Source organism: Tachypleus tridentatus, chromosome 1, assembly GCF_004210375.1.
Source record: "Tachypleus tridentatus isolate NWPU-2018 chromosome 1, ASM421037v1, whole genome shotgun sequence".
Lineage (NCBI taxonomy): Eukaryota > Metazoa > Arthropoda > Merostomata > Xiphosura > Limulidae > Tachypleus > Tachypleus tridentatus.
In genome coordinates, this window is record NC_134825.1 from 177400191 (window position 1) to 177421904 (window position 21714).

Sequence of the window (21714 nt, forward strand, 5' to 3'; positions counted from 1 at the left end):
AGTCTCAATGTAATAACATGTAGAGAGGTAACAAAATACAATGTAAGAGGATAGTCTAAATGTAATCAACATGTAGAGAGGTAACAGAATACAATGTAAGAGGATAGTCTAAATGTAATCAACATGTAGAGAGGTAACAGAATACAATGTAAGAGGATAGTCTAAATGTAATAACATCAAAACAGGTAACGAAATACAATGTAAGAGGATAGTCTAAATGTAATCAACATGTAGAGAGGTAACAAAATACAATGCCAGAAGTTACGTCTAAATCTAATCATGTTATTAGATTTAGACTTACCCTCTAACATTGTATTCTGTTACCTGTCTAAATCTAATAACATAAAGACAGGTAACAGAATAGCATATGAGAAGTCTAAATTTAATAACATAAAGAGAGATAGGATAATATGTTAGAAGTCCACTCTAAATCTAATAACATGAAGGCAGGATCAGTGAAAAGTTTGGTACCTTTACAGTGTTACAAGAAGAAACTCTAGTTATACTGTTAAATATGTAACACTGGTGGTTGAAAAGTTCTCAATGACGGAAAAAGTAACAAAAATTACTATAGTAGAATATAACATTATGGGGAAGTTTATCTTTAGTTAAATGTTTGTCGCACTGAGTTTAAGAACTTGAACATGCCAAGCCTGAAAATACCAAACATAAAACATTTGTAAATATCAGATGAAGGGAGACCACCAAGAATAGAGATATTTCTTATGTTAGTTATTTAAAAATAGCCACAAATATTTTAAAGTGCTTATTACCAAGGAGAATATAGTGAAGGTTTTAATACACAGTCATGAAAGACTGATGATTGGTGACTGTGAAACACAAGAACTATTAATAGAACAGCCCAGGTTTTAACTTTCAATCATGATGAACAAACGATTGGTGACTGTGAAACACGAGAACTATTAATAGAACAGCCAAGGTTTTAACTTTCAATCATGATGAACAAACAATCAGTGACTGTGAAACATGAGAACTATTAATAGAACAGCCAAGGTTTATCTTTCAATCATGACGAACAAACAATCAGTGACTGTGAAACATGAGAACTATTAATAGAACAGCCAAGGTTTTAACTTTCAATCATGATGAACAAACGATTGGTGACTGTAAAACATGAGAACTATTTATAGAACAGCCAAGGTTTTAACTTTCAATCATGATGAACAAACGATTGGTGACTGTGAAACATGAGAACTATTAATAGAACAGCCAAGGTTTTAACTAAATCATGATGAACAAACAACCAGTGACTGTGAAACATGAGAACTATTAATAGAACAGCCAAGGTTTTAACTTTCAATCATGATGAACAAACGAATGGTGACTGTGAAACATGAGAACTATTAATAGAACAACCCAGGTTTTAACTTTCAATCATGATTAACAAACGATTGGTGACTGTGAAACATAAAAACTATTAATAGAACAGCCAAGATTTTAACTTTCAATCATGATGAACAAACGATTGGTGACTGTGAAACATGAGAACTATTAATATAACAGCCAAGGTTTTAACTTTCAATCATGATGAACAGACAATCAGTGACTGTGAAACATGAGAACTATTAATAGAACAGCCCAGGTTTTAACTTTCAATCATGATGAACAAACAATCAGTGACTGTGAAACATGAGAACTACTAACAGAATTGTAATTATAGGCTGTGTACAAAGAGTAGCATGGCCTGATTTTGTTAGACTTGTCAGAACTATGTTTGGTGACACCTTTAGGTACTGATAAGCACACATTTAAACAGATGGGAGTTGATTTGAATAGCCCTAGTGGTTCTGTGCCAGTTAGGCATAATAGAATACCATCATGGTAACATTTGATATACAGCTATTGTTGTCAAGGGAATATAGAAGCTAAGTTCATTCTAGAAGTTAGGAACCAAATCAACAGGTGACTGACTGTACCTTATAAAGCAGAAAGATTCAGTGATACTCTCAAAAACATCTTGATGTTCTGTAGCAATTACCTAGAATATTGGGACAACCATTCTATTGAGTTACCGAGAAGCACTTTAGGAATGCACTGGATTTTCATTATTTGAATTACTAAATACAAGAACAGTTAGGGATCTGAAGCAAACATTTAAAGAATTTGAGATAGAGAAGGTAAAAAAAAAAAAAAGACGAAGAAACCATCAGCTACCTTAAATGTAATTAGGGTAGAAACTGGAGTAATTACGCAAGGTGAGTAAAAGTAAACTGCCTGAAGCACAAAACTCAGAAGTTTTATTTTCATAGAGGGACTAAAATAATTAAGTTCCACATAGTAAAAAGACTGCTGTTCTTGTTTCTGACTGAATGTAACAAGATTGTTATGATGTGTCTTAACGAACTGGACAAAGTGTGATAGATGTAAAAGTGTGTAATAATAAGGTGATGAAATGAGCTACTTAACTATGTATGTATTACAAGAATCTGTGAGCAGAGAAATCCACTCAACATTAGACTAGAATATAACTGAACCTTCAACTTCCCCTTGGGTCATTCCATGTCAAATCATCCAGGGGGCTGCAGGTCACCCCCACAGAATGCCTTGAAAAAATTCACATATGCTCATCTACCCATATAATGAAAAATCATCAAATATTAGATCAATATCTCTAATAGTTTCTGATTTACAGCCCTGTAAAATTTAGTTCATTTTTTGTTATTTTTGGTGAATTCATTTTTGGGCAACTTTGGCTGCTTAAAGCTGCAAGAGTAATGGAAGGCTTAAATTTGTTAAACTGACAGAATTAATCCCACAGACTTCAAAAATGGTCTCAAACCAAGTTTATCTCTTTGGATTTTCATAATGAGGCTGTAAAATCACCTGAAAACCCAAAATCATAAAAAAATTGGTTTATGTAATAAGCCATAGCTCAAAGACTTAATATGATACAAAGCTGAATTTTGTTTTCAAATTTCCTATAACAAATCAGTTGATAAATCAGTAATTGTTGTAATTAAAAGTCTGTTAGATCTCCTGTAAAAAAAATTAGTTGCATGCAACTTTTTATGATTTAGCTAAAATTAGCCCTACTTCAGGTCACAGTTTGACCATGTCACCAGTTATTCAGCCTTTTCAGATTTTTACCCTATATTCTTACATCTCTGAATATGATCTACAAGAAAAACATCAGGATGGTGTTCAACCTACTTTTTGTGTTGTAATTTTTTAAAGTATCCTCTGACTACATGTTGTTTACTTGAAAATAAACTTCACTTCAGGTGTGTTACTGTGTACAAATATATTCATACAATTTTGAAAAATACCTGTCAGTATTTTATGAATCACACTGAAATATTCTAACCAGCCTTTCACAATGTTAAATAATAAAGTTGTAAGAAACAAGAAAGAAATAATTCATTTCTGAACAAGTTTATTGACATAACTAGTTAGATCACATGGCAATGGAAATATATTGTGTATGCATTACAATTATGCAGATATGGCTGAGTTTAAGATTCATAACATAATAAATACAAAGGTAAATCAGACACAAAAAGCACAGTGCTACAACAGGGGATAACTGAGAAAGATTATAGTCACACCAAACTGCAATAATCATGACAATGAAATGTTTCAAAAACTGCTTTGGCGATAAATTAGCCTTAACAACATCAAATAAACATTGTTTTGTTCAGACAGCTTGAATAAATATCTGAACTTCGAGTTTGATTATGCTGAAATCTCTGACTTAGAACATAGTGGTGAGCACTACTGCCTTGCATGGTAGGTGCACTTATCAGACAAAGAATATGTTGGAAAGGAATCCAGCTTTCATCTTTATGTGACCTTGCAGGCCATGAGAACAGTTCGTTTCTTGATTTATTCATAAATGACACCAACACATCTCAATGTTCATCTGATCTATCTGTTATGTTTCCCACATACTGTTCATGTTCGTATATACATGCCACATATTTCCCTGGCTGATAATTGTCATTGCTATCATTAGACCCTATTTGAGCTTCTGCAGCATCACTTTCACTGCTACTACCAACAGTTACAACTGTGTACACATCATCACCTTCTCATACACAATTTGTTGGTAGAGTGTGGAATAAAGCTATGATGTGACCTAATACCTGCCACAGTTTTACATTTTTCAAAGTGCTCAAGTAGATCAAACTTTACACAATTCTGCAGGACTGATTACTGATTGACAAAAAAAAACTGAATGCCCTGAATGTGGTCCTTTGCCCAATGGTACATATCAGAGACACTTAAAATTTGATAATTTATTATTTTTCACAACCTTGATGTTTTTGAAGATCATGTTCAGAAATGTAAGAATATGTGGTAAAGGCTGATTAGAATATTTCAATGGGATTCATAAATTATTTCAAAGTTGTATGGATATATTTGCACACAGTAACACACCTGAATTGAAGTAAACAACTTATAGTCAGAGGATACTTTAAAATATTATAACTCAAACATAGGTTGAACATCATCCTAATTGTTTTGTAGATCATATTCAGAGATGTAAGAATATATGGTAAAAATCTGAAAAGGCTGAATAACTGGTGACATGGTCAAACTGTGACCTGAAGTAGGGCTAATTTTAGCTAAATCATAAAAAGTTGTATGCAACTAATTTTTTTTACAGGAGATCTAATAGACTTTTAATTACAACAATTGCTGATTTATCAACTGATATGTTATATGAAATTTGAAAACAAAATTCAGCTTTGTATCATATTAAGTCTTAGAGCTATGGCTTATTACATAAACCAATGATTTTTACGATTTTGGGTTTTCAGGTGATTTTACAGCCTCATTTTGAAAATCCAAAGAGATAAACTTGGTTTGAGACCATTTTTGAATTCTGTGTAATTAATTCAGTCAGTGTAGCAAATTTCAGCCTTCTACCACCATTATTCTTGCAGCTTTAAGCAGCCAAAATTTGCCAAAAATAAAAAAAAATTAACTAAATTTTACAGGGCTGTAAATCAGAAACTATTAAAGATATTGATCTAATATTTGGTAATTTTTCATTATATAGGTAGATGAGAACGTGTGAATTTTTTCAAGGCATTCTGAGGGGGTCACGTGGAAAATTTTCCAAAATCTAGATGATTTGACATGGAATGACCCCCTTACAACTCAACTGAATAAAAATAAAAAGGTGAAGTGGATTTCTTTAGCATACATCACAACAATTAAATATTGTTTTGAAGGAGACGTTACAGTACAAAACTAAAAAAATAATATCAAATCACAACGATTCTAAAGAGTTAGGCCAAAAACAGCTTTTGTTACCATAAAGAATAGTTTGATTCTTATTTCAAACCTAGTGAAGTGAGTTGACACTGGTCATGAGAAAACTCAGTGAAGTGGGTTGTGTGCTCCTGAGAAAGCTTAGTGAAACATTAAAATTGGTACTGAGACAAATTATTTAAGTGAATTGAAAAATCTAACCTACTACTGACAGGACTGGATTAACACCACAGTAGGATTACTACTGATAGGACTGGATTAACACCACAGTAGGACAACTACTGATAGGACTGGATTAACACCACAGTAGGACAACTACTGACAGGACTAGATTAACACCACAGTAGGACCACTACTGATAGGACTGGATCAACACCACAGAAGGACTACTACTGATAGGACTGGATTAACACCACAGAAGGACTACTACTGATAGGACTGGATTAACACCACAGAAGGACTACTACTGATAGGACTGGATTAACACCACAGAAAAACTACTACTGATAGAACTGGATTAACACCACAGAAGAACTACTACTGATAGGACTGGATTAACACCACAGAAGGACTACTACTGATAGGACTGGATTAACACCACAGAAGGACTACTACTGATAGGACTGGATTAACACCACAGAAGGACTACTACTGATAGGACTGGATTAACACCACAGAAGGACTACTACTGATAGGACTGGATTAACACCACAGAAGGACTACTACTAACTGGACTGGATTAACACTACAGAAGGACTACTACTGATAGGACTGGATTAACACCACAGGAGGACTACTACTAACTGGACTAGATTAGTACCACAGTTGTACTACTACAAACAGAACTGGATTAGTACCACAGTTGGACTACTACTAACAGGACTAGATTAGTATCACAGTAGACTACAACTAACTGGACTGAGGATTGGATTAACACCCAGTTGTACTACTACTAACTGGACTGAGGATTGAATTAACACCACAGTCCGACTACCACTAACTGGACTGAGGATTGGATTAGTATCACAGTCCGACTACTATTAACTGGACTGGGGATTGAATTAGTACCACAGTTGTACTACTACTAACTGGACTGAATTAGTACCACAGTTGTACTACCACTGACAGGACTCAATTAGTACCACAGTCCAACTACTACTAACAAGACTGGATTAATATCACAGTCCAACTACTACTAACAGAACTGGATTAGTAACAGTCCAACTACTACTAACTGGAGTGGATTAGTATCACAGTCCAACTACTACTAACTGGAGTGAATTAGTATCACAGTCCAACTACTACGGACAGAACTGGATAAGTATCATAGCAGACTACAACTGACAGGACTGAATTAGTATCACAGCAGACTACTAGTGACAGGACTGAATTAGTACCACAGTCCAACTACTACTGACAGGACTGAATTAGTACCACAGTCCGACTACTACTAACTGGACTGAATTAGTACCACAGTCCGACTACTACTAACTGAACTGAGGATTAGATTAGTACCACAGTCCGACTACTACTAACTGGACAGGATTAGTAACACTGTTGTACTACTACTAACTGGACTGGATTAGTACCACAGTTGTACTACTACTAACTGGACTGGATTAGTACCACAGTTGTACTACTACTAACTGGACTGGATTAGTACCACAGTTGTACTACTACTAACCGGACTGGATTAGTACCACTTTTGTACTACTACTGACAGGACTGGATTAGTATCACAGTCCAACTACTACTAACTGGACTGGATTAGTATCACAGTCCAACCACTACTAACAGAACTGGATAAGTATCATAGCAGACTACTACTAACAGGACTGAATTAGTACCACAGTCCAACTACTGCTGATAGAACTAGATTAGTACCACAGTCTGACTACTACTAACTGGACTGAGGATTGGATTAACACCACAGTTGCACTACTACTAACTGGACTGAGGATTGAATTAGTATCACAGTCTGACTATTACTAACTGGACTGAGGATTGGATTAACACCACAGTTGTACTACTACTAACTGGACTGAGGACTGTATTAGTATCGCAGTCTGACTACTACTAACTGGACTGAGGATTGGATTAGTACCACAGTGACTACTACTAACTGGACTGAGGATTGGATTAGTACCACAGTCTGACTATTACTAACTGGACTGAGGACTGGATTAGTACCACAGTCTGACTACTACTAACTGGACTGAGGATTGGATTAGTACCACAGTCTGACTACTACTAACTGGACTGAGGACTGGATTGGTATCACAGTCTGACTATTACTAACTGGACTGAGGACTGGATTGGTATCACAGTCTGACTATTACTAACTGGACTGAGGACTGGATTAGTATCACAGTCTGACTACTACTAACTGGACTGGATTAGTATCACAGTCTGACTACTACTAACTGGACTGAGGACTGGATTAGTACCACTGGATTAACACCTGTGTAGGGCTACTGGAAATTTCAGATTTTCCACAAACATTTAATATTTTATCCAACAAAACTTTCTAACGAATATAAACACTACAGTTTCCAAATAAAAATCTATATTAGATGGTAAAAAATAACAACACATAACTCTTGACACTGTGGGTTCTAAAACAATTGTCTTTTTTAATCTTAGTCAATCCTATAAAATGTCTTTCAAACTGCTACTAGAATAATGTATTATTGAAAACAACTTATTGTTCATATCTTAGAATTTACATTATCAAAATATGCTTAAAGTTAAATTTCACCTTTGTTTATTTTATTTATGAAACTCATCTTAGGAACAAAGGTTAGGAATGTGTGTTTATCTGATTATAACACAAACATGCCAAAATTATTTCAGTTCCTGAGTCATAACTTGCTTCTCTCTTAGCACCATCTAGTGACAAATAATATCAACTCTAAAAATACCCCTGACAAGAAACAACAACTAGGGTTAGAAAGCACTGAAAATACAAATTAAGTTCCTGCTACAACATCAAAGAGTTAACTGTTCTTTTGCATTGAAAGAGCTATCACTACTTTTATTATTAACATATAATTCCAAAAGATTGGTGGACAAGTTGTTTTGTGTGTGTATATGATTTGTTCTATTGTGAGAAACAAGTAAACGTTTACTTTTCACATGAATAATAACCTCTTATGTATATTTCTATATCTTTAGGGTTACGAGGTACATATGTTTAACTGTTTGTATGTCTAGATTCTTTTACCTCCAAGTTGTAGGTAAATTATACAACATAACAATAAATTACAATCAGCTTTAAATACACACACCTATCTTGATCTTCCATGCATGGGGTGTTCTAATGCTTCTCAACTGAGTGAATAGTTCACAAGGGGTTAATGAAATTAGGGTAAATGATTATAAAAAGTTGTACAAGAAATCCAAGAACAATAAATTCACTGGTTATTTATTACTGTTTATTCTAGTTGTAATTTAATAAGTGCATTTATGTTTTCTTTGATAGATTGTTCAGGCAAAGTTTCATCATGCATTTATGTTGTATTCATTCTAGTCATAGTTTGATATATAGTTGAATCATAATAAAGAATTTCAAGCAAGTACTTTTTGTCTTTTTCAAACTGGGATAAGTGAACTGTTGTGAAAGACTTACAGGGTGAATGATATTGGAAAAGGTTGGGAAGCACAGATTTACAGGCTGGAAAGTAAAGCTCTTAAAACAATGTTAAAATAATTTAGTTGTCAATTACAGTTGTTGTTCCTAACAAAATTTATCTGCCAGTGAGATTGTACTGATTGCATTAAGAACTAACATAAATATGAGCAAAATGCTAACTATTATTCTACACACATTTATCTCCCTTTGTATGCATGAGTTTTAGTGGGCAAAAACAGGGTTAGGTAGAGTTTTGTTGGATAAACACATTCATTTGATCAGATGGAATCTGACAGAGTAATATCACCCTAAACCTGGAGTGGCCTAACATGATTGTAGTACAAGTGTATCATTGGCTGAACATAATATAAATGATAGCACTTCACTAGCCAGACCCAATGGATATTTCTAGTTTAAAACAAAGCCTGGTCACATCCCCCAACTTTTCATTTGATGAAGTTTAATCTGTATCATCTCTAATAACATTATACTTTAAAAACATGATGTTACCAGAAAGATCTTAATATGTTTACAGTAAAAAGACACTTTATATACGTCAACAGATACTGTCGAGAGCTCTTACTACACAGCTGATACAGTCTTACTGTCGAGAGCTCTTACTACACAGCTGACACAGTCTGACTGTCGAGAGCTCTTACTACATAGCTGACACAGTCTGACTGTTGAGAGCTCTTACTACATAGCTGACACAGTCTGACTGTTGAGAGCTCTTACTACATAGCTGACATACTCTGACTGCAGACAGCTCTTACTACACAGCTGACACAGTCTTACTGTCGAGAGCTCTTACTACATAGCTAACATAGTCTGACTGCAGACAGCTCTTACTACACAGCTGACACAGTCTGACTGTCGAGAGCTCTTACTACACAGCTGACACAGTCTGACTGTCGAGAGCTCTTACTACACAGCTGACACAGTCTGACTGTCGAAAGCTCTTACTACACAGCTGACACAGTCTGACTGTCGAGAGCTCTTACTACACAGCTGACACAGTCTGACTGTCGAGAGCTCTTACTACACAGCTGATACAGTCTTACTGTCGAGAGCTCTTACTACACAGCTGACACAGTCTGACTGTCGAGAGCTCTTACTACACAGCTGACACAGTCTGACTGTTGAGAGCTCTTACTACATAGCTGACATACTCTGACTGCAGACAGCTCTTACTACACAGCTGACACAGTCTTACTGTCGAGAGCTCTTACTACATAGCTAACATAGTCTGACTGCAGACAGCTCTTACTACACAGCTGACACAGTCTGACTGCAGACAGCTCTTACTACACAGCTGACACAGTCTGACTGCAGACAGCTCTTACTACACAGCTGACACAGTCTTACTGCAAACAGCTCTTACTACACAGCTGACACAGTCTTACTGCAGACAGCTCTTACTACACAGCTGACATAGTCTTACTGCAGACAGCTCTTACTACACAGCTGACATAGTCTGACTGCAGACAGCTCTTACTACATAGCTGACATAGTCTTACTGCAGACAGCTCTTACTACACAGCTGACACAGTCTGACTGCAGACAGCTCTTACTACACAGCTGACACAGTCTTACTGCAGACAGCTCTTACTACACAGCTGACACAGTCTTACTGCAGACAGCTCTTACTACACAGCTGACACAGTCTTACTGCAAACAGCTCTTACTACACAGCTGACACAGTCTTACTGCAGACAGCTCTTACTACACAGCTGACATAGTCTTACTGCAGACAGCTCTTACTACACAGCTGACATAGTCTGACTGCAGACAGCTCTTACTACATAGCTGACATAGTCTTACTGCAGACAGCTCTTACTACACAGCTGACACAGTCTTACTGTCGAGAGCTCTTACTACACAGCTGACACAGTCTGACTGCAGACAGCTCTTACTACACAGCTGACATAGTCTGACTGCAGACAGCTCTTACTACTTAGTTGATGTGTACATAAATATATGTATTATTAGTTTAAACTACATCACACAACACATGAATAATGTACATAAGATTAGAAGTTCAAAACTGAATGTCAGAGAAAACATGTTTTATCTTTTATGGAAATCTGTTCTGAAGCAGTTATTTTTGGTTATTTAAACAGTGATAATGTTAGATAGATAATGTGATAGGAAGTTAGGTGACTATCATTAGTATTTCTATGTTTTAGAGATATTAGTGGTAAACTCAGTAGCTCTGATATACTTCTTGGAACTTTAAACTTTACTATTAGTAATTTAACAAATCACCAAACTTTACTGTTTTACAGTTGAATTATACCCATGTACAACTTCCTGAAAATTTAAACAATGAGCCAACTCTTTGCTCAATAACACTACTTAACTAAATATTTATTGCTAGAAAGGTGTGAGGTTTATTATTATGACGTCTTCTGGTACAGTGGTATGACTCAGTTATCCATTACTTTTCTGTGATTTTGTTACCGTGTATTTTATCTTCAATATAACAAATGTAACATACTTATTACATAAACATAATTAAAAACTTTATGACATAGCATATTGAACACTGTTGTACAAAATCAACCAACTAAGATACACATCATAGAGTTACAGGCAATGGTCTAACATCTCACTGAAGACCTCTAAACCACATTGAAAAATGCCCTACTTTTACTAGTGATATTAACAAAAACAAACACAACCTACCTGTGACATTTGTTACGTGTTATCTACCAAAATTATTCCTATAGACTGCATACCTGTCTCCTCATTAAATGTAAAGTTTCAAAAGGTTAATAACTTTGTTACAGTTTATAGTAATTTCCATCCACTGAAAAAATAACACTACTTGGTCAGTAATTACTTGGAAATTGTCCATCTCCCTCCCTTTTAAAAATTACTGTGATATAACCTTTACTCTGACCTTATGACACCTTAACACATTTAACTGGTTCACTAAAAACTGAAGGTTACTGACCCATAAATCTACTCTCTTGTTTGTCCATTAACCTGGGATAAAAAAACTGATCAAAGTTCCTTATAACCCCTCTTAAATCTTACAAGTTCTGGCTCAATTCAAGAACATAATATAATCTTGCAGATGGAGGATCCTCTTCACCATTAAAACATAAAGAAAAAGCTAAGTATGATTCTCAACAACAGCTTACTTTTCATTTAATACAGGCCTATCTTTCATTTAAACACTATTTCCTTTTAACATAAAACATGATGAACTAGTAGTGTTAACATTTTGTGTCAGCTGTTTCTTGTACATATTTACTTATTTCCAATTCACTAGAACATTAAGAGGCCTCTAAACCTTCGGTCAGTTTAGATTAATATCGTGAAAGAGGCATTACAAGTAACTTAGTGAAATAATAAAAGAACCAACACAAATTCATCAAAAGAAAGTCTTATAAATCATTTAGTTAAATATGAAATGATGAAACATCCAACATGGAGAAGGAGGCCTTACCAATTATTTAGTGAAATACAAAGTGATGAAAGATCCAACTTGAATTCATTAAAATGAGGCCTTACCAATCCTTTGATGGAATACAAAATGACAAAAGATCCAATTTGGATTCATCAAAATGAGGCCTTACCAATCCTTTGGTGGAATACAAGATGACAAAAAATTCAACTTGTATTCACCAAATTGAGGTCTTGCCAATCATTTAGTAAAAGATGAAACGATAAAAGATCCAACATGAATTCATCAAAAGACAACCTTACATTACTTATCTATTATGTTTTATTGAGATGTTACATGTTATCTGGATGACAAACAAGGTGTGAACATGCCGTACTTAAGTTCTCAGAAAGCTCTTGATAAAATGCCACACAGAAGATTACCTGAGAAAATCACATTGGTTGGGGATTTCTAACATTGACTTAATCTAGTATTAGCTGGATTGTAGATAGCTAAAGAATAAGAGATTAACAGAGTTTGGTTAAACTGGACCCTTGTTAAGAGTGGATTAATTCATATAAATTAATGTTGTCAATAGGATACAATTATTAAGTCAGTAAAGTATCCTGTTAACATTACTCTTGTGTATTACAGAATGATTGATCCCACAAGTATGTGGGTTATCATTTGGAACACATGTTTAACAGAAATTATAACCCATTCAGTAGTGTGACTGACAAAATGGAGTTTAGCATAGTTGTAGATGTGTTATCAAAGCAGTGCTGTGTAGTTGGTTTATAAATTCATAATTTCTACTTACTGGTTACAAATACTAAAGGTAATTCTCTCTGTAATCTCAATAAAAATCACTATTTAACCCTCACATGGAAAACTGTGTAGTTTTGGTGTCAGGACACTAGGAAATGGTTCAGATAAGAATTACTACAATGGTGAGCTAGATACATGGTAAGTTAAACCTAAATTTATTAATTTTTGAACTTTCAAGCTACATAATGTAATATTTTACAATATTAATGCTTTTTAAGTTTAATATTTTACTTTCAAGTAATGTTGCCACTGTTTCAGAAAAGAAATCCATATTTTAAAAATGATCTCAGCTGGATAACAAAGCAATAACGTGTGGAACTTTTCTGTTTTGTTAGCAACCAATAGTGTTTTAATTGTTAAATAAAAGACTGACACAATTTGTGTAATTTCTAATATTTGTAGAGCATCAAAGGTAGTTCATAACAATTACGATATTATGTTTCCTTGCACAAAACAAACTAAACCATTCTTTAACAATAGAACAGCATGCAAATATTTGAAAAACAAAAACAGAAAGAGAGAAGAAACTGTCTACTGATATCAGTGATACAGAAAAACGGAATTGATCCTAAGGCAAATTACGTAATTTTAAAATCTAATACTAATTCTGTTATAAACAAACAAATATTACAGCTTGCATTTAGTTACTGATTTAAAACTATTAGTACTGTAATGTTCACATATTCATACCAAATGAAAACTTTTAACATCAGATTAGCTCGTATCTGTAGAACAAAAATACTTACCTTAAAATAACTGAAATTAGAAGAGTTCTTTTCACATGAACAGCATGTTGAAACACTGTTGTACTACTAGTAGTACTAGTACTCTAACGCAATGAAATTAAATACAATTTCTAAAGGTTTTATTGAAGTTCTGATTAGTTTTGTCAGTTTGTGAATGATTTTTCTGATAATAATATATCATTTGTAATATTTAAACACTTTCATTATCTTAACTTCACCAATCACAAACGAAAATACTTTACTTCAAAATCTTGATAGCAACGACGTTAACGTTTTGTTTACCAATATTTATATTATTCTTCTAATGACTTTACACTAATTCCATATCTACACTCCCAATTTCATACAAGCTGAACTCAGTATTGTAATGTATGGCTGTCGCGCTATTTACTGTTCTCAATTAGTTAAAAAAAGAAGAGTACATGTAGCGCCATCTTTATACTTTTAATTTATTTATTTCCGTTTAAAGAAAAAATATTAAATATGGTTCTTTACTTATTACTGAAATAAACTTCTGATATATATGTGACCATTATCTTCCAATGGAATAGTCGTACAGCTGCGGACTTACAACGCTAGAAACCAAGTTTCAATACCCGTAGTTGGCAGGGCACAGATAGACTATTGTGTAGCTTTGTTAATAACTTCAAACAATCATTGCTGGTAAATACCCTAATCTAAAAAATAGCAGGAGACATGGTTTCATGAAAAATTATCTCTTGACATCATGTTTAGAGACAACAACATACCTATTGGTCCATCTTGGTTGTTACATCCTTTAAACTATTTTTAAATAGCCCTTATAATTCATATTTTAACATACACAGTAAACATAAATCACACAAACTGGGGGATATACTTTGAGTTAATTGTGAAACTGATGACGTGATAGTAAATTATCTCTGACCCTTTCTGTGGGTGAATTGAACACCATCATTATAAAATTTTATGTAAGTTATCCGATTGCTTATACAAACCACTATAGTAGACATAAACTCGAATAGATCGATCGTATCATACGACAGGCGAAGAATAGAAAAATAATAATGTAACTGGTTGTTTGTGCCTGATACATGTACGTGAGTATGAGACTGAATGAAATAGATTCCTTCTGATCAATGATGTGTTACTAGTTGCTGCCACTTCACAGCTGACAGGTAATGAACCGTGTCACATTACGGTGTGTATCATTTAAAGGTGGGCTTAGTTACTGACTGAATAATCTGTATAGACGTCTGTGAATATAATATGCATATACAGGAATATTTATTATACCATAGTTAACACTTGGAAGAGGGCAACTGATGACGTTTCTGTGTGTACGTTACAGAGATGTTGTTATTAATCAACATTATGGACCTTTAACTGGTCCAACAAGTCCTGTGTTTCCGTTTTTTGACGATAATGTTTATGCAAGGATATCAGATTCTAAATAACACCTACTAAGTAATCAAGCTTTTCTCACAGGTTTTGTTTACCGTTTCAGAAAAGGGCCATGTTTTTAATTATAACAAACAAATACGGATAAAGATAGGATTAGAGACTTATAACACTAAAATCTGGGGTTCGATTTCCCGTGGTGAATGCAGCAGATAACCCAACGTGGCTTTGCTCTAAAAGAAACAAAGCATACAGTGGTTTAGTGATACGTCTGATGGCTAAGACTTTTAAAATTCTATTTCGATGCCCATGATTGGCAGAAAACAAATAAATAGAAATATTTTCGAAACACTAACTTTAAATAACTTCTCTAGGAAACGTAATAAAGACTATATACACAATAGTCATTTAAAAATTAGCGTAATATTAAAGAGATGGTAATATTATGAATAAATCTAACGATATATTAAAATCTTTACTTCTTCCCCTCACAAATATTGGCGTTGGTCAAGTTCGCTTTGACATCAGATATGACGGCTTGAAAAGTAGTGACATCTGTAAACAATGTCTGGCAACACCGTAGTGGAAATTGTGTGAATTAATTTTTGATTTAATTATTAATTAGGAATAGTAATTTCAACAGATAATATCAATTTTTAAACCATACCCCAACTTTTTTGCAGTCTATATTATTAAAGGTTCGAGTATAAAATACATTACCATAACTTTGTTTTTCAACTAAATCACAGTTTACAATTGATGTACAAGTTGAGAGAAAATTGAATTTCAGTTATTGTAATATTTTCGTCTGTATGTGATAGTTTGATCTTATGTGAATCATGTGTAGTACAAACGAACGTTTATGTTTAGTTTTAGTTTGATTTTACGAAGATTACTTTAAAACTTTGTTCACCTGAAGTATCATTTAAATGTCTAACCCAGAAAATAAAATAAAGTTGATAACATTCTAGACATTTTAAAATTAAGAGTTAATATGGATTGCTATTAAATGCTATCTCATAAATGGGATTTTACTTTTCATTTCGTTAGTTTTGAGATAATATTAGAAAAATAAAGTAGTTTCCTGGTTATTAACTAGATGGCTTTGCTGCAGCAGGATCTGGACAGCTCACAAGCATAGAATCCACCATGAATTCTACTGTGTATCAGAGGGTGCTTGAGGATCACGTGAGACTATCTGTACGAAAATTAAAGCTGAAGCGGAACTGGATCCTGCAACACGACAATGACCCAAAACACACCAGTAAATCCACCAAGGACTGGCTGAAGACTAAGAAATGGAGAGTTTTGGAATGGCCGAGTCAAAGCCCAGATCTTAATCCCATTGAGATGCTGTGGGGTGACTTTCACAGCTGAAAGAATTCTGCATTGAGAAGTGGGGCAAACTTTCTTCAGACCAATGTCAGAGACTGGTAGATGGCCACAAGAAGCGTCTCACTGCAGTTATTTCAGCCAAAGGGGGTAGCACTAGCTATTAGGGGTTAGGGTGTCCTAACTTTTTCACATGACTGTATGTTCCCCAAGTGATCATTTTCGACTGACTTACAAAACACAAATACTATGAAAAAATCGATCCCCATGGTAACAGCGATTTTTTCTTGACCTTGACCCCTCCCTCCTAAATTATTCATAGGTCAATATATACATACACTGCTGGCCAAAATCTTAAGGCTAATGAACATAAAAAAAAAAATATGCATTTTGCGTTGTTAGACTCAACCACTTATTTGAGTAGAGCTTCGAAAGATGAAAATAAGAAAAGGGAAAATAAAAATAAAAAAACTTTTTGGCATTTAATAGGGAAAATGTGAACACTATGAAATTAGCCTAAATGCTAGCTGGTCAAAAGTTTATGACTATACTGAAACGAAGCATTAATCCGTAAACGCGTAACGAAATTTAGTCATTTGTGTTCAAGCATTAGCGTTGTCAACATCTCCCACTGACATCTTCTGTGTTACACTAGGTAAAAACATGGCAAAGGCTAAAATCTTGACAGAGTTTGAACGTAGCAGAAATGTCGAGGTGCACAAGCAAGGTCTCACCAGCGATTGCACGTTGAGAGAGATTGGGCGTAGTAGACCCTGAGGGATACGGAATGAGAATTTCAAGTGGTCAGCCAATGAAAATTTCGCCGGCGTTGAGCAGGAGGATTCGACGGGTTGTCCGGCAAGACACCAACCGATCGTCGAACCAGATTAAGGCCCTTGCGGACGCAGAATGCAGCTCAAGAACAATAAGACGGCATCTACGAGAGAAAGGCTTTAACAACTGTAAACGTCTTCAAAGGCCACACCTCCTTCCACACAACGAAACAGCTCGGTTAAACTTTGCTGAGAAGCACTAAACATGGGACGTAGAAAAGTGGACGAAGGTTTTGTTCTCCGATGAAAAACAATTTAATCTGGATGGTCCAGATAGCTTCCAACGTTACTGGCACGATAAGGATATCCCACTGGAGACATTTTCTACACGACACAGTGGAGGAGGTTCCATCATAATCTGGGGTGCTTTCTCCTACCATGTAACAATGGAGCTTCAGGATATACAGGGGCGTCAAACACAGCTGGCTAAATTGGCATGTTGGAGAGAGCATTCTTACTGACTAAAGGCCCTCGCTTGTGTGGAAATGACTGGATCTTTCAGCAGGACAGACAACACTGCAATCCACAATGCCTGCAGGACAAAGGACTTTTTCATGGCGAATAACGTGATTCTTTTGGACCATCTAGCGTGTTCGCCCGAACTGAACACCATTGAAAATGGGTGGGGGTGGGTTGCAAGGTAAGTCTACTGAAATGGACGTCGATTCCAAACAGTGCATGCCATCTTCACCACTTGGAATAACATTCCAGCAACGCTTATATCGACCATGCCAGAGCGAATGTTTAAAGTTATTCGCAATGACGGCCGTGCAACTCATTACTAAGACCTCTTGTTGGGCTTTTTTTACTCTGTTTAGGACTTCTTTTAGATATAGTCTTAAACTTTTGACCAGCTAATATTTGGGCTAATTTCATTGTGTCCACATTTTTCCTATTAAATGCTAAAAAAGCACTCGACTTGTAATATGAGGGTCGTGGGTTCGAATCCCGGTCGCACCGAACATGCTCGCCCCTTCAGCCGTGGGGGCGTTATAATGTTACGGTTAATCCTACTATTCGTTGGTAAAAGAGTAGCCCAAAAGTTGGCAGTGGGTGGTGATGACTAGTTGCCTTCCCTCTAGTCTTACACTGCTAAATTAGAGACGGCTAGCGCAGCTAGCCCTCGAATAGCTTTGCACGAAATTCAAAACAAACAAACCAGCAGTGTATACCACCCTTCGGCCAAATCTTTTCAGCCATTTTCGAAAAATATTGTTAACACACAAACAGGATTAAATGTGACATCGAATGGCGGAAGGTTGTGAACACAGTTAACCCATACAACTGTCGTGTAATTTGTCGCAGGATTTTAAAATACAGCTTGTACGAACTTTTGTTCCTCAGTATATCAGATCCAATCTTTAAAAAATCTGTAATATTTTATAAATCTGAGAAACCTTGAGATTGTTCTCAGTTTCACAAATAATATGAACAAACGTTAATAATATGTATTCTGATTATCTTATTAAATTTAAATTACAAATGTTTTTACTCTGGACTTGTTAGTTAGAAAGATATCAAAACTATAAAAAATATATAAGTTAATAATCAGAAAACTCAATAAGTACTTTTATTTATGAGAGGTGCATGAATAATCGACTATTTATAACATTAACTGTTTAGAATATTGACACATGTAACCACGGAATACAGTTTAGCGGTTCCCAACTGTGTCTCACGATGGTGATTATGACCATAATGCCATGGGCCTGAGCTTGTTGGGGAAAATGCATAATTTCCCCCCAAAAAATTTAGTGCGGGACTCGAATCGTGTCTTTCAAAGCCTTTTGTAGCGCGTGGGCTTCCTATTGAAGATAACTGATATAGTGGGTGATTTTTTACATTATTGTTACTTAAGTGTTCTTCGGTTATTATATCATTACTTCTACCAGCTTATATTTCCAATTCAAAATTATAGTTTTGTGTTTCTAACTAACTTAATAGTTTGTATATCCCTGATGTTTTTCTAACTTATCCGTCATTTGTTGCCACATGTTTGTGTATCCGGAGTGTGAAGCTATAATCACTTATCCGTCTATTAGTTTTCTATATACATTACGTTGTTTACACAACTGTTAGCCGTTCGTAATTTTGAAAAAGCAGTTGAGTCAGAGCTATATCGTTTATGAATTATTCATGTTATAATAGTAATAACTTACTGAGTGTTGGCGTCGCGTTTACAAAAAACGCGCTCCACGTGTTAAGTCGGTAGTTGTGTTGTTACAGTGGCAGCTAGATTCCACTGTTCATTCAGAGAATAGAATGTGAAGACGTATTATTCATGTTAGGCTTGGCATGGCCAAGTGGGCTAAGGAGTTCGACTCGTAATCTGAGGGTCACGGGTTCGAAGCCCCGTCGCACCAAACATGCTCGCCCTTTCGGCCGAGGGAGCGTTATAATGTGACGTTCAATCCCACTATTTATTGGTAAAAGAGTAGTCCAAGAGTTGGCGGTGGGTGGTGATGAGCCCTTCCCTCTAGTCCAGTGGTTCTTAACCTTTCTCATCGTCCTACCCCTCCAGGGTATTACCGTGACCCTTATAATAATTTTTGTAATGGTGAGCTTTGCGTAAAGGTAAAATAAAACAAAACTATATAAAGATCCTAATTTATTGAAAATGTTACGAATAAATGACCTTTAGAAATGCTACAAGTGCTAAACAAATACAAAATCCATGGAATTACTGAACATCATACAAAACCCACTTATTCACTCAGTGTGAGGGTTTATATAATATATAGAGAGAAAATATACTAAATACGATGGAAACTTTGATATTTAAATTTTAAGTTTGATGTATTAATATTATATAGTTCAAAATTTAGGCAATTCAAAACGTTGTAATATATGAAAATTTTTACTCAAAATTAGACAGGTGGTTGCGCAACAAGCATCTCGACGCAGTTCAACTGCTGCACTTCAGCGTGTTTCTCATTGGTGGGTAGTTACAGACACTTGTCACGAAAACTACAAACTGAAGTGTGTTTCTCATTGGTGGGTAGTTACAGACACTTGTCACGAAAACTACAAACTGAAGTGTGTTTCTCATTGGTGGGTAGTTACAGACACTTGTCATGAAAACTACAAACTGAAGCGTGTTTCTCATTGGTGGGTAGTTACAGACACTTGTCAAGAAAACTACAAACTGAAGCGTGTTTCTCATTGGTGGGTAGTTACAGACACTTGTCACGAAAACTACAAACTGAAGCGTGTTTCTCATTGGTGGGTAGTTACAGACACTTGTCACGAAAACTACAAACTGAAGCGTGTTTCTCATTGGTGGGTAGTTAAAGACACTTGTCACGAAAACTACAAACTGAAGCGTGTTTCTCATTGGTGGGTAGTTACAGACGCTTGTCACGAAAACTACAAACTGAAGAGTGTTTCTCATTGGTGGGTAGTTACAGACACTTGTCACGAAAACTACAAACTGAAGCGTGTTTCTCATTGGTGGGTAGTTACAGACGCTTGTCACGAAAACTACAAACTGAAGTGTGTTTCTCATTGGTGGGTAGTTACAGACACTTGTCACGAAAACTACAAACTGAAGTGTGTTTCTCATTGGTGGGTAGTTACAGACACTTGTCACGAAAACTACAAACTGAAGTGTGTTTCTCATTGGTGGGTAGTTACAGACACTTGTCATGAAAACTACAAACTGAAGCGTGTTTCTCATTGGTGGGTAGTTACAGACACTTGTCAAGAAAACTACAAACTGAAGCGTGTTTCTCATTGGTGGGTAGTTACAGACACTTGTCACGAAAACTACAAACTGAAGCGTGTTTCTCATTGGTGGGTAGTTACAGACACTTGTCACGAAAACTACAAACTGAAGCGTGTTTCTCATTGGTGGGTAGTTAAAGACACTTGTCACGAAAACTACAAACTGAAGCGTGTTTCTCATTGGTGGGTAGTTACAGACGCTTGTCACGAAAACTACAAACTGAAGAGTGTTTCTCATTGGTGGGTAGTTACAGACACTTGTCACGAAAACTACAAACTGAAGCGTGTTTCTCATTGGTGGGTAGTTACAGACGCTTGTCACGAAAACTACAAACTGAAGTGTGTTTCTCATTGGTGGGTAGTTACAGACACTTGTCACGAAAACTACAAACTGAAGTGTGTTTCTCATTGGTGGGTAGTTACAGACACTTGTCACGAAAACTACAAACTGAAGTGTGTTTCTCATTGGTGGGTAGTTACAGACACTTGTCACGAAAACTACAAACTGAAGCGTGTTTCTCATTGGTGGGTAGTTAAAGACACTTGTCACGAAAACTACAAACTGAAGCGTGTTTCTCATTGGTGGGTAGTTACAGACGCTTGTCACGAAAA

The 21714-nt window shown here is 35.6% G+C and overlaps 1 protein-coding gene across 2 annotated transcripts in view; it reads right to left on the reverse strand.

Annotated features, from left to right (window-relative positions):
- LOC143231088 (recombining binding protein suppressor of hairless-like) overlaps nucleotides 1-14250 on the reverse strand; it is a 98312-nt gene extending 84062 nt beyond the window's left edge. The window contains exon 1 of one of the 2 annotated variants that reach the window (XM_076465682.1): nucleotides 13835-14250. The gene's annotated coding sequence lies outside the window, so the exon portion shown is untranslated. The remainder of the gene's footprint in view (nucleotides 1-13834) is intronic. The other variant, XM_076465667.1, reaches the window with a different exon arrangement.
- Nucleotides 14251-21714: the final 7464 nt, after the last annotated feature.